General features: G+C 40.4%; 1 pseudogene; it reads right to left on the bottom strand.

Annotated features, from left to right (window-relative positions):
- Positions 1 to 710: 710 nt before the first annotated feature.
- Positions 711 to 1639, bottom strand: Amigo1-ps1 (adhesion molecule with Ig like domain 1, pseudogene 1; annotated as a pseudogene).
- Positions 1640 to 10534: the final 8895 nt, after the last annotated feature.

Genomic DNA, 10534 nt, shown 5'->3' on the forward strand with positions numbered 1-10534 from the left:
CAACAACAACAACACCTGAGAAATAGATGCAGCAATATTCTCTAAAATAATAGTGTAACTGAAAAAAATCTATGAGTTCTGGAGTAACTTTGAAGAATGTGTAGCCCTTCATGGTGGTGCTTGCCTGGTTCTTAGCACCATGGAAGGCTGAGGTAAAAGGAACACTGTAAAATCAAGGCTAGTCTGAACCACACTGTGAGGTCTAGGCTACTGAATAAGACTCTGTTTCCATAAAAACATGGCCCAGGGGCTTGGGAAATGGCTCAGTGGGTGAGCATGGGAACCTTCAGGCAGTGGTCATCCCTGAAAACATACATGCATGTGACATCATACAGACTAAGCAGGCTGCATTTATGTATTTAGTAGTTATATGTGTAAGCATGTAATGTATGTGTATGCATATATGTATGTGTGTATGTATGTATGTGTGTATGTGTATATATAGTATAGTGACAATAAAAGTGAGGCTATGAATTTAAAAGACAGCAAGAAGGGGTATATAGGAGGGTTTAGAGGAAGAAAGTGGGGGAGGGAAGAAGTGATGTGTTTGCAATATAATTTCAAAAATAAAAGCAATAATTAAAAAAAACCTACAGCTTGTAAAAAATGTCAGTACAGCCAGGAATGCTTGCATACAAAACTAGTATGGCATATTCTCCCTAGTGTAGGAGGGGTGGGGTGAGGTTGGGAGACAGGTGAGTCTTAGAAGTTCACTGGCCAGTCAGCCAGCCCAGCTTCAGGTTTAATGAGAGACCTCGTTCCAGGAAGGCCACTGGCCAGTCAAAACCATCATCTTTGTCCCTACCAGCCATAGTGTCATGGTTGGGTGTGGCTCTGAGCATAGAAGAGCTGAGGCTATCTGTTTGATGGCTGGAAGGCTTCTCCACACCAGCAGTGGCATGGGGTACACGTATATGAGGACCAGAACCACACTAAGGATATAGCCTGCCAGGTTAATATAGGCTGTGTTGAGGGTGTCATGGTGTCTGTGCAAGGTAAAGTTATGTACCTTCAACTCCACAGACAGTGTCTCCTTAAAAATCTCCCCCCACTCCTATGGCATAGCAGGTATATACACCCCCATCCTCAATCTGTACCTCTTTAAAATGAAGGTTTCCATCCTTGGACATGGTCACCGTGCCATTGGCCCCCTGATTTAGCACCTGTTCATTGCTTGAGGTCACCCACACTTTGGCCATCCCTTGCTGTTTGGTATCGCACGTGATGGTCAAGGTGTCTCCCAGGTGAGCCTCCCAGGTACTTTCCTTGTATTTGCTGCAATTGAAGAAATCCAGACTGAGGCTGTGCAGCTTCTTGGAATGAACGCAATACAGATCTTCCTGGAAGTCCATCACGGAACTCAGCTGCCGGTACTGCCAGTGTGGACAGAGCTGGTAGAGCTTGCAGTCACAGCCCATTCTTGACCCAGGCTGGCAATTTCTGCAAGTCAGTCAGGGGCAGCTTCTTCAGCTTGTTGGAGGACAGATCCAAGAGCGTTAGTTTGGGTAATTTGTTTCCTCAGTTCCAGAGGAAAGCAAGAGATCAGGTTCTGGATTAAGTAGAGTTTCTGCAGCTGGGCCGTGTCCTCAAAGGCATTCTGGTCCACCACCACAATGTGGTTATTGTAGACAACAGCACTTTTCTAGGCTCTTCATGCGTGCACACACACACACACACACACACACACACACACACACACACACACACACACATATATACACCCACACCCCTGATTGCAACAAAATGTGCCACAATAATTATATCCACAGGTATAATTTAAATAGTTTTTAATTAGAGAAAATGAATAATAATGGATGCTTAATTCCGTGTCTTTAATAAAACATGCACAATAGGAGAGGGGAGTAAAACAGAATACAGTGTAGCCTTAAACTGGACTCAGTTCCAGGTGATAGCTGAGGTTGACTGACTCCCAGACCTTTTGCCTCCACCTCCAGAATGCTGGGATTCCCCGTATTGACAGCCATGCATGTGGTTCAAGGGTTTCAGCTTTAAAAGCTCATTTTATAGCTTTTATTTGATATTGATGACAACCTTGAGTAAATCAGGGGAAAATAATTTTGTCCTCAATTTCTTCCTTGCTTCACCTTTCTTTCCTCCTATCTCTCTCACTCTCTCCTTCCCTCCTTCCTTCCTTCCTTCCTTCCTTCCTTCCTTCCTCCCCTCCTTCCTTCCTTCCTTTTTTTCCTTCCTTTGTTTCTTCTGTTTTGTTTGTCTAGAGACCATCCCAGTGGCTGGCCTGGAAACCTCTGTGCAGCACAAGCTGGCCTCAAACTTACAACCATCAAGTTTGCCTCCGCCTCCCCAATTCTGGGACGACAGGCATGAGCCACCACTCTTGCCTCGCCCAGTTTCAACCAAGAAATAGAGTGACAACAAAATGAAGTCACTCAAAGTTATGTGGGGAGTCTGGAGCAGGAATCCCTGTCTAATATGTTCACTAACTCTCCCCACTCTCCTGGGCATCCACACCGCTGCCTCTTTACAGGACAGAAGCAAAGATAATTGAAGACATTCTTTTAAATAGATTTACTGAACAATAGGGAAGGGTTTTGTATGGTGAATAGATTTCATTATGATAGTCAATGCCATGCCTGAATCCCCAGCGAAGAGTGGTTGTATCCTTTTATTTTATTTTTCACAGAAACTAAAAGATCCAGCATTGCCACCTTGGTTTTAGCTCTCTTTAAACATGAAAGTGGCAGTTACAGTTTACAACCCGTTTCCTTGTCTGTTGCTTGCTTGAGACAGTCTCCTTTTGTAGCCCAGGCTGACTTCACACTTACAGTCTTCCCGACCCAGCCTCCTGAGTGCTAGGACTGTAGGTGGGACCTGCCATAGCAAGGCCCACCTATCGGCTGAAAGGAGAAAAACTTCCTGAATCTTTAAACACGTTTCTAAGAATACAAAACCGTGTTTGATTTCATTTGAATGAGTTTCCTACCATAAGAGTAGCACATGAAACTCAAGAAGGATGGCCAAAATGCGAATGATTCACTCCTTCTTTAAAAGGGAAACAGGAATACCCTTGGCAGGGAATAGGGAGGCAAAGTTTAGAACAGAGGCAGAAGGAACACCCGTTCAGAGCCTGCCCCACAGGTGGCCCATACATAGACAACCACCAAACTAGATAAGATGGATGAAGCAAAGAAGTGCAGGCCGACAGGAACCGGATGTAGATCTCTCCTGAGAGACACAGCCAGAATACAGCAAATACAGAGGCAAATGCCAGTAGCAAACCACTGAACTGAGAATAGGACCCCCGTTGAAGGAATCAGAGAAAGAACTGGAAGAGCTTGAAGGGGCTCAAGACCCCATATGAACAACAATGCCAAGCAACCAGAGCTTCCAGGGACTAAGCCACTACCCAAAGACTATACATGGACTGACCCTGGGCTCCAACCTCATAGGTAGCAATGAATATCCTAGTAAGAGCACCAGTGGAAGGGGAAGCCCTTGGTCCTGCCAAGACTGAACCCCCAGTGAACGTGATTCTTGGGGGGAGGGCGGCAATGGGGGGAGGATGGGGAGGGAAACACCCATATAGAAGGGGAGGGAGAGGGGTTAGGGGGATGTTGGCCCTGAAACCTGGAAGGGGAATAACAATCGAAATTTAAATAAGAAATACTCAAGTTAATAAAGATGAAAAAAAGAAGAGTAGCACTACATATAAAAGTGGGAAAACATGCCTCCTGCTCTATGCTATATGGATAACTAATATAGGCTTTATTCTTAATAAATCACCAAGACCATTAAATTAGAGGATTTTAAGCCCTATAGTTCTGATTCTATTCTTCATGAACATTACGATTGCTATTCCTACTCAACTTAGATATGAAGACATGTACTAAGAAGGAATCATATAATATACTCTACAGTCAGAAAGCAACATATTTCCTGGATAGTCAGGAAGTAACATTTCCTGGATATTTCATTTATAACAAGGAAGCCTCTTTCAACAGAACTCCAGCAGTAAGAACAATACCATTTGATGTAAGTATCCAGTGAAGAATAGCAAAGACTAAAACAACCTGTGCTCGTAAATGTGGTTAAAAGGTACTAAGGGAGAATGCCAGCACTGCCCAGCCAGTCCATTTTCCTGGCCAAGTCCCCTACTTTCTCACATCAGGATTTAAGAAAAGTGAATGCAGAGAGAGGTTAGCCAATGTCTCATGGAAAACGACCTTTCTCACAGTGACCTTGATTCCATTTTTTTTTTTTTTTGTTTTTGTTTTGTTTCGTTTTATTCTTTGGTGCTGAAAGTGCCATACGCAATCCTCCTTCCACTGCTGATACTTAAGCACAGAAGGCCAGAACTTCTAGGTTTCTTTAATTCTTATTTTTCATAGCATTTCTGCCATGACTATAGCATTCAGATAAATTCAGTGTATGTATGACCATGTCTTTGGAAACGTTGATGGTAGTAGGTTTCCATACGGCTCAACCGTTTCATATGGCTCTTTCAAGGGGCTTTCAATGTCAGTTATTTCTCCCATGATTCTTCCTGCTTGTTGACCAGTTGAGGATCTCTGTGTTAACTGACATCTGCTACAAGAAGAGAGATCATATCCTCTCCTGTACTCTGTCCTCGCATCACCCACTCCATCTAACCCTTCCTGGCTCATTAGTCCTCTTCTCCACTTCGTGTCACTGTATTCTATGTCCCCCTGTCTTGAAAGATTGCCTCTAGCTCCCTATCCCCTTACTATTTCCCTAATGAATGTGGGTATTGAAAATGAAGTACACATATCTAAAGACTCAAAGGTAACGTCCACATACGAGAGAAAGCATTTGATGTTTGTCTTTCTGGATTTGGGTTACTTCACTCAGGATTATCCAGTTTCATCCATTTACTTACAAATGTTGTAATTTAATTTTCACAACTGATTAATATCCCAGTGTGTAAAAATACCACATTTTCATTACCTGCTTCTCAGATGATGAACATGGGGACTGTTTCCCTTATTTGGCTATTGAGAATAGAATAGCAATGAACAAGGAAGAATAAATGTCTCTATAGGAAGGTAATGAGTCTCTTGGGTAGACCTATTTCCAGATGTTTGAGGAACATCAACTCTGCTTTTCATAGTGATTGTACCAGGTTATACTCCTACCAGCATTGACTAGATAGGTGCCTCCATTTCTCTACAGCCATGCCAACATCTGCTGTCATTAGTGTTTTGTCTTGTCTTGGACATTCTGATTAGGGTAAGATGAAATATCAAAGGAGTTTAATTTTCATTTCTGTGACAGCTAAGAATGTTGAACAGTTTTAAAAGTGTTTCTCAGCCCCTTGGGTTTCATCTTTTGAGAGTTTTGTTTAGTTCCATGTCCCCATTTTCAACAGGGCTGTTTATTTTCTCGATGTTACATCTCTTGTGTCCTTTGGATATTATAGGGATGAACTCTTCGTGAGCTGTGTAGTTTATAAAGCTTTCCCCCCATTCTGTAGGCTTCCTCTTCACTCAAATGATGCTGTCTTCTCCATTACAAACTCTTTTTAGTTTCGTGTGGCCCATTTTTTGGTGTTAGTCTCAATACATGTTCAGAAAGGTTTTCGTCCTAGGCCAATAAGTTCAATAGATGAAATATCTCTACTTTCTCCTTTATCAGATTTTTGTTTATCAGATTATCTGTTTCATTTGTAGGCCTGTGATCCCGTTTGGAGTTGAGTTTTGTGTGGGGTGGGAGACAGGATGCTGTTTCATTTTTCTCCATGCAGCTGCACAGTTTAACTAGCTCTGTTTGGTGAAGATGCTCTCTTTTACCTGCTGTGCACTTTTGGCCTCTACGTCAAAAGTCAAATGGCATGGGTGTGTGGTCTCTGGGTACTCAATTCTATCTTATTGATCAATCTGGGATTTTAAAATAACACTATTTAAAACATTAGTAACATGAAAACAATAACATCATTTAACTGCTATAGTTCTGTACTATAATTTAAAACAATGGAGGGTGCTATCTTGACAATTTTTTTATTGTTCACATTCATCTTGACTATCGTGGTTTCATCCTCTTCTGTTGTTTGCCTGTGTGTGTGTGTGTGTGTGTGTGTGTGTGTGTGTGTGTGTGTGTGTGTGTATCCATGTAAAAATTTAGGATTATTTTAAATTTTTGTCAAAAATATCATTGGAATTTTTATGAGACTTGTGTTGAATATGTAGATTTTTTGCCAGATGACCATTTTCACAGTATTAATCAAAAACAATCCATGGTCATGAAAGATTTTTCCATATTCTTGTGTTCTCTTTCTTCCTTCCACGTGTTAACTTTTTCTTCGTTCAATTCTTTCACTTCCTTAGTTAGATTTATCTCAAGATATTTTTGAGGCTATTTTGAATAAGATTGTTTCCCTGATTTCTTTCTTGGTATGTTTGTCATCTTTCTAATGACAGGATACTGGCGTGTGTGTGTGTGTGTGTGTGTGTGTGTGTGTGTGTGTGTCTGTGTCTGTGTCTGTGTGTGTCTGTGTGTGTCTTTGTGTGTCTTTGTGTGTCTGTGTGTGTCTGTGTGTGTCTTTGTGTGTCTGTGTGTGTGTGTTAAGTTTGGACCCTGGATCCTGTTACTTTTCTGAATGTTTTCATTAGCTATAGTAGTTTTCTAGCAGTCTCTAGGGTACCTTGACTTATTTTTTCTTATTTGTATCCCTGTTTCTCCTTCACATGTTTTACTACCCTAGCAAAGATTTCAAGCAGTATATTGATCAGGAGAGGAAAGACTGAGCATTCTTGTCTTGTTTCTGATCCTAGTGAAAATGCTTTGAGTTTTTATCTGTTTAGGAAAATATTTACTATAAGCTTATTATATATTGTCTTTATTGTGTTTAACCTTGTCTCTAATATCTTTTATCTAGTCTCTAGAACTTTTATCATAAAGGAAGTTGGATTATATCAAAAGTTTTTTTCTCATCTAATGAGTTGATTATATGATTTCTATCCTTGAGTATACTCATGTGGTCTTTTACATTTAGTTTTCTGCATATTTAAACCATCCCTGAATCTCTGATATGAAGTAGATTTAAGCATAGTCAATAATCTTTTCGATGTGCTCTTGAGTTGGGTTTCAAGTGTTTTATTGAATAAATTTGTATCTGTGTTCATCCGAGATATTGGCCTATGAGTTCTGTTCATTGTTCAACATTGCCTGGTTTTTGGTATTAGAGTAATATGACTACATTAAAAGAGTTTGGAGGAGTTCATTCTCTTTCTATTTATAGGCTAGTTTAAGGAGTATTGGCGTTAGTTCTCTGAAGGTTGACGGGATCCTGCACATACACATTTGGTTCTGGGGTTTTAGTAGGGAGATTTTTAATTACTGCTACTATCATACTGGTTGTTAAAGGTCTATTTGAATTATTTTATCTTGATTTAATTTCAGTAGGGCGTACATATAGAAATGTATGCAATTTTGTCTAGATTTCTCAGTTTAACAGAACATAGGTCTTAAATATGTTCTTATGACTCAGTTTCTTCAATATCTGTTACAATATTTCCCATTTTGCTTCTAATTTTATTAATTTAGGTCTTCTCTCTTTCTTTACACTAATTTGAACCAAAGTTTGTCAATCTTGGTATTTTTTTTTCAAGGAACCAACTGTGTTTCATCGATTCTTTGTATCATTTTTTTTTCTATTTTGCAAATTTTGGGTGTAGCTTTTGTCATCTGTTCCCTCTATTCTCTTGGGGTGTTGTTTGCTCTTGTTTCTTCAAAACCTTGGGGATCCAACATTGAGTCATTGGTATGAGATCTCTCTGGTTGTTTATATAGATATTCAGTTCTGTAATCCTTACTACTGTGCTCAATGCCACCTTAGTTACTTTTCTATTGCTGTAAGAAAACACCATGGGCAAGGCAGTTTATGGAAGCAAGAGTTTATTCTTAACAGTTTCAGAGGGTCAGAGTCTGTGTCTATCACATAGCAGACAAGCATGGTACTGGAACAGTAACTAGGGCTAACATTTTGATCCACAAATAGGAGACAGAGAAAGATGATGGAAGACAGGGATAGGCGTGGGCTTTAGAAACCTCAAAGTCGGGGCTGGGGATTTAGCTCAGTGGTAGAGCGCTTACCTAGGAAGCGCAAGGCCCGGGGTTCGGTCCCCAGCTCCGAAAAAAAGAACCAAAAAAAAAAAAAAAAAAAAGAAACCTCAAAGTCTTCCCCCAGTGACACAGCTCCTCCAAAAATGCCACACGTTTGAATCATTTCCAAACAGTTCTTCCAACTGGGGAACCGAATACTCAAATATATGAGCCCGTGTGGGCCATTCTCATTCAAACCACCACACATAAGATCCCGCCTTTTTTTTTTCTTTTTTTTTTCTTTTCTTTTTTTTTTTTTTTTGGAGCTGAGGACCACCCAGGGCCTTGTGCTTGCTAGGCAAGCGCTCTACCACTGAGCTAAATCCCCAACCCTCCTGCCAGTTTTTAACATAGGCACTTAGAGTTACAAACTTTCTTCTTAGGGTTGCCTTCATTGTGCCCTGTAGATTTTGGTATGTTGCATTTTCATTTAATTCTAGGAAGATTTAAATATCTGTCTTGATTTCTCTCCTTGATCTGATTTTCATTCAGTAGTTTATTATTTAACTTCCATGGGTTCGTATAACTTCCATCATTTCTATTGTTCTGGATACAAAACTCTATTTCTTTGTGGTCAGATATGGTATACCATGAGGTTTCAAATGTCCTGTATATTTTGAGACTTGCTTTGTATCCTAATATGTGTTCAATTTTCAAGAAAGTTCCATGGACAACTGAGCAAAAAGTGAATTCCTCTGTATTTGGGTAGAGCTCTGTGATTCATGATGTCATTCAACTCAAGAGTTTCTGTTTGATATTTGCTTGGATAACTTTATTGTTACAAGTGTAGTATTGAACTCACCAACTGTAACTGTGTTAGGATCAATCTGTGATTTTAGATCTAATGATGTTTCTATTATGAAATTGGGTACCCTGTATTTAGTTCACCAGCATTTAGAATTTTGATATCCTCTGTGTTGATGTACAAATAAGGGGTTAGAAGTGGTCTCAGCTCAGTCAGGGATAGATGTAAATTCTAAGTCTAGGAGGAAACATTCTGTTGACTTAAAAAATTCTTGCCTGGGGAATCACCAGGTTCTACAAATCATCCTTGGATAGCAGTGAGTGGGGGTCACAGTAGGAGTGGACAATGTTCCTTGTGGGTGGGATATAGGATGCCACACCATTCTTTGGTGGAGTGACTTGGAGGATGTTATGGTCCATGGGTGTTTTCCTGGCTCTGGAAGTCTTTTCCTGCAGCTACTAGCCAGACTTTAGATATTCTAAGTGGCATGGTGGTGGACGGTGTGGTTAATAGATATCTGGTCAGATTGGCAGAATGTGAACCATGCAATGCCAGACAGTATGGTCTATAGAGTGACTGATAGGTGGACCTGTAGAATGGGTCCAGAGGACCTTTCTGTACTTCTAGGTGGGACTCCATGAGATGGTGTATAGTGTAATGTGTAGACAGATTGATAGGTGAGCCATCCCTCATTCTCTTTAATAAATAGAACCCTCACAATTTAAGTTACATTTCCTGAAGAAAAGCTGTAGTTGAAGTAGTATTTGGGAAAGTTTTGGGATTAAACTATCAGAGGACCTGTTCATGACATAATAGTATAATGCCATTTTATGATTAAAAAAAAATACTGTCTGGGCTTTGCAAGTCAAGATGGTTGTTTATCAGAGACTTGAATTTAATCTAGCTCAAGCCCCAGCCACACCATTCCTGGGCAATATACCCAAAGGACCCTCCATCCTATCACAAGGACACTTGCTCAACTATGTGCATAGCAGCTTTATTAATAATATGCAGAAACTGGAAAAACCCGAAATGTCCTTCAACCAAAGAATAGATGAAGAAAATGTAAAACATGTATACAATGGAATATTAATTATGTTAAGAACAACAATATCATGAAATTTGTAGGTATTCAGATGGAACTAGAAAAAAATCTCCTTGAGTGATGTAGCCTGGACCAAGAAAAGCAAACATGGCGATCTTACTTATAAGTAGATATTAGCTGTAAAGTAAAAGACCGTCCACAGACCTGTAGAGCTAAGTAACAAGGAGGTTTAAGGGGGATGCAAGGATCTCCCTGGGAAGTGGAAATAGAATAAATATTTTGGGTAGACTGGGAGTGAGTGGGGTTAAAAAAACAGGAGGGATTGTGCTGGGGGAGGGAGAAAATCCTGAAATTCAGGGAGGGGCATTTTGTGGATGAGGTGGAAACTCCATGGACTCTACAAGAGTAACTCTAGCAAAGACCCCCTAGTAAAGGTGTCCTGAAGCCTGAACTGGTCATACTGTATAACCAGGCAAGGCCTCAAATGGAGGGATTGGGACATCAACCAAGCACAATATCATTCACCTGCAGTTTGTCCTGCTTGCAGAGTGCTCTGGTGTCTGGAAAAATCATCATCAAAGAGAGCAGAGAGACTTCATCCAACAAGTGATGGGAGCAGATGCAGAGTCCCACAGTGGAACATCTGG

This window comes from Rattus norvegicus, chromosome 2 (genome assembly GCF_021556685.1).
Source record: "Rattus norvegicus strain SHRSP/BbbUtx chromosome 2, alternate assembly SHRSP_T2T, whole genome shotgun sequence".
Taxonomy (NCBI): Eukaryota; Metazoa; Chordata; class Mammalia; order Rodentia; family Muridae; genus Rattus; species Rattus norvegicus.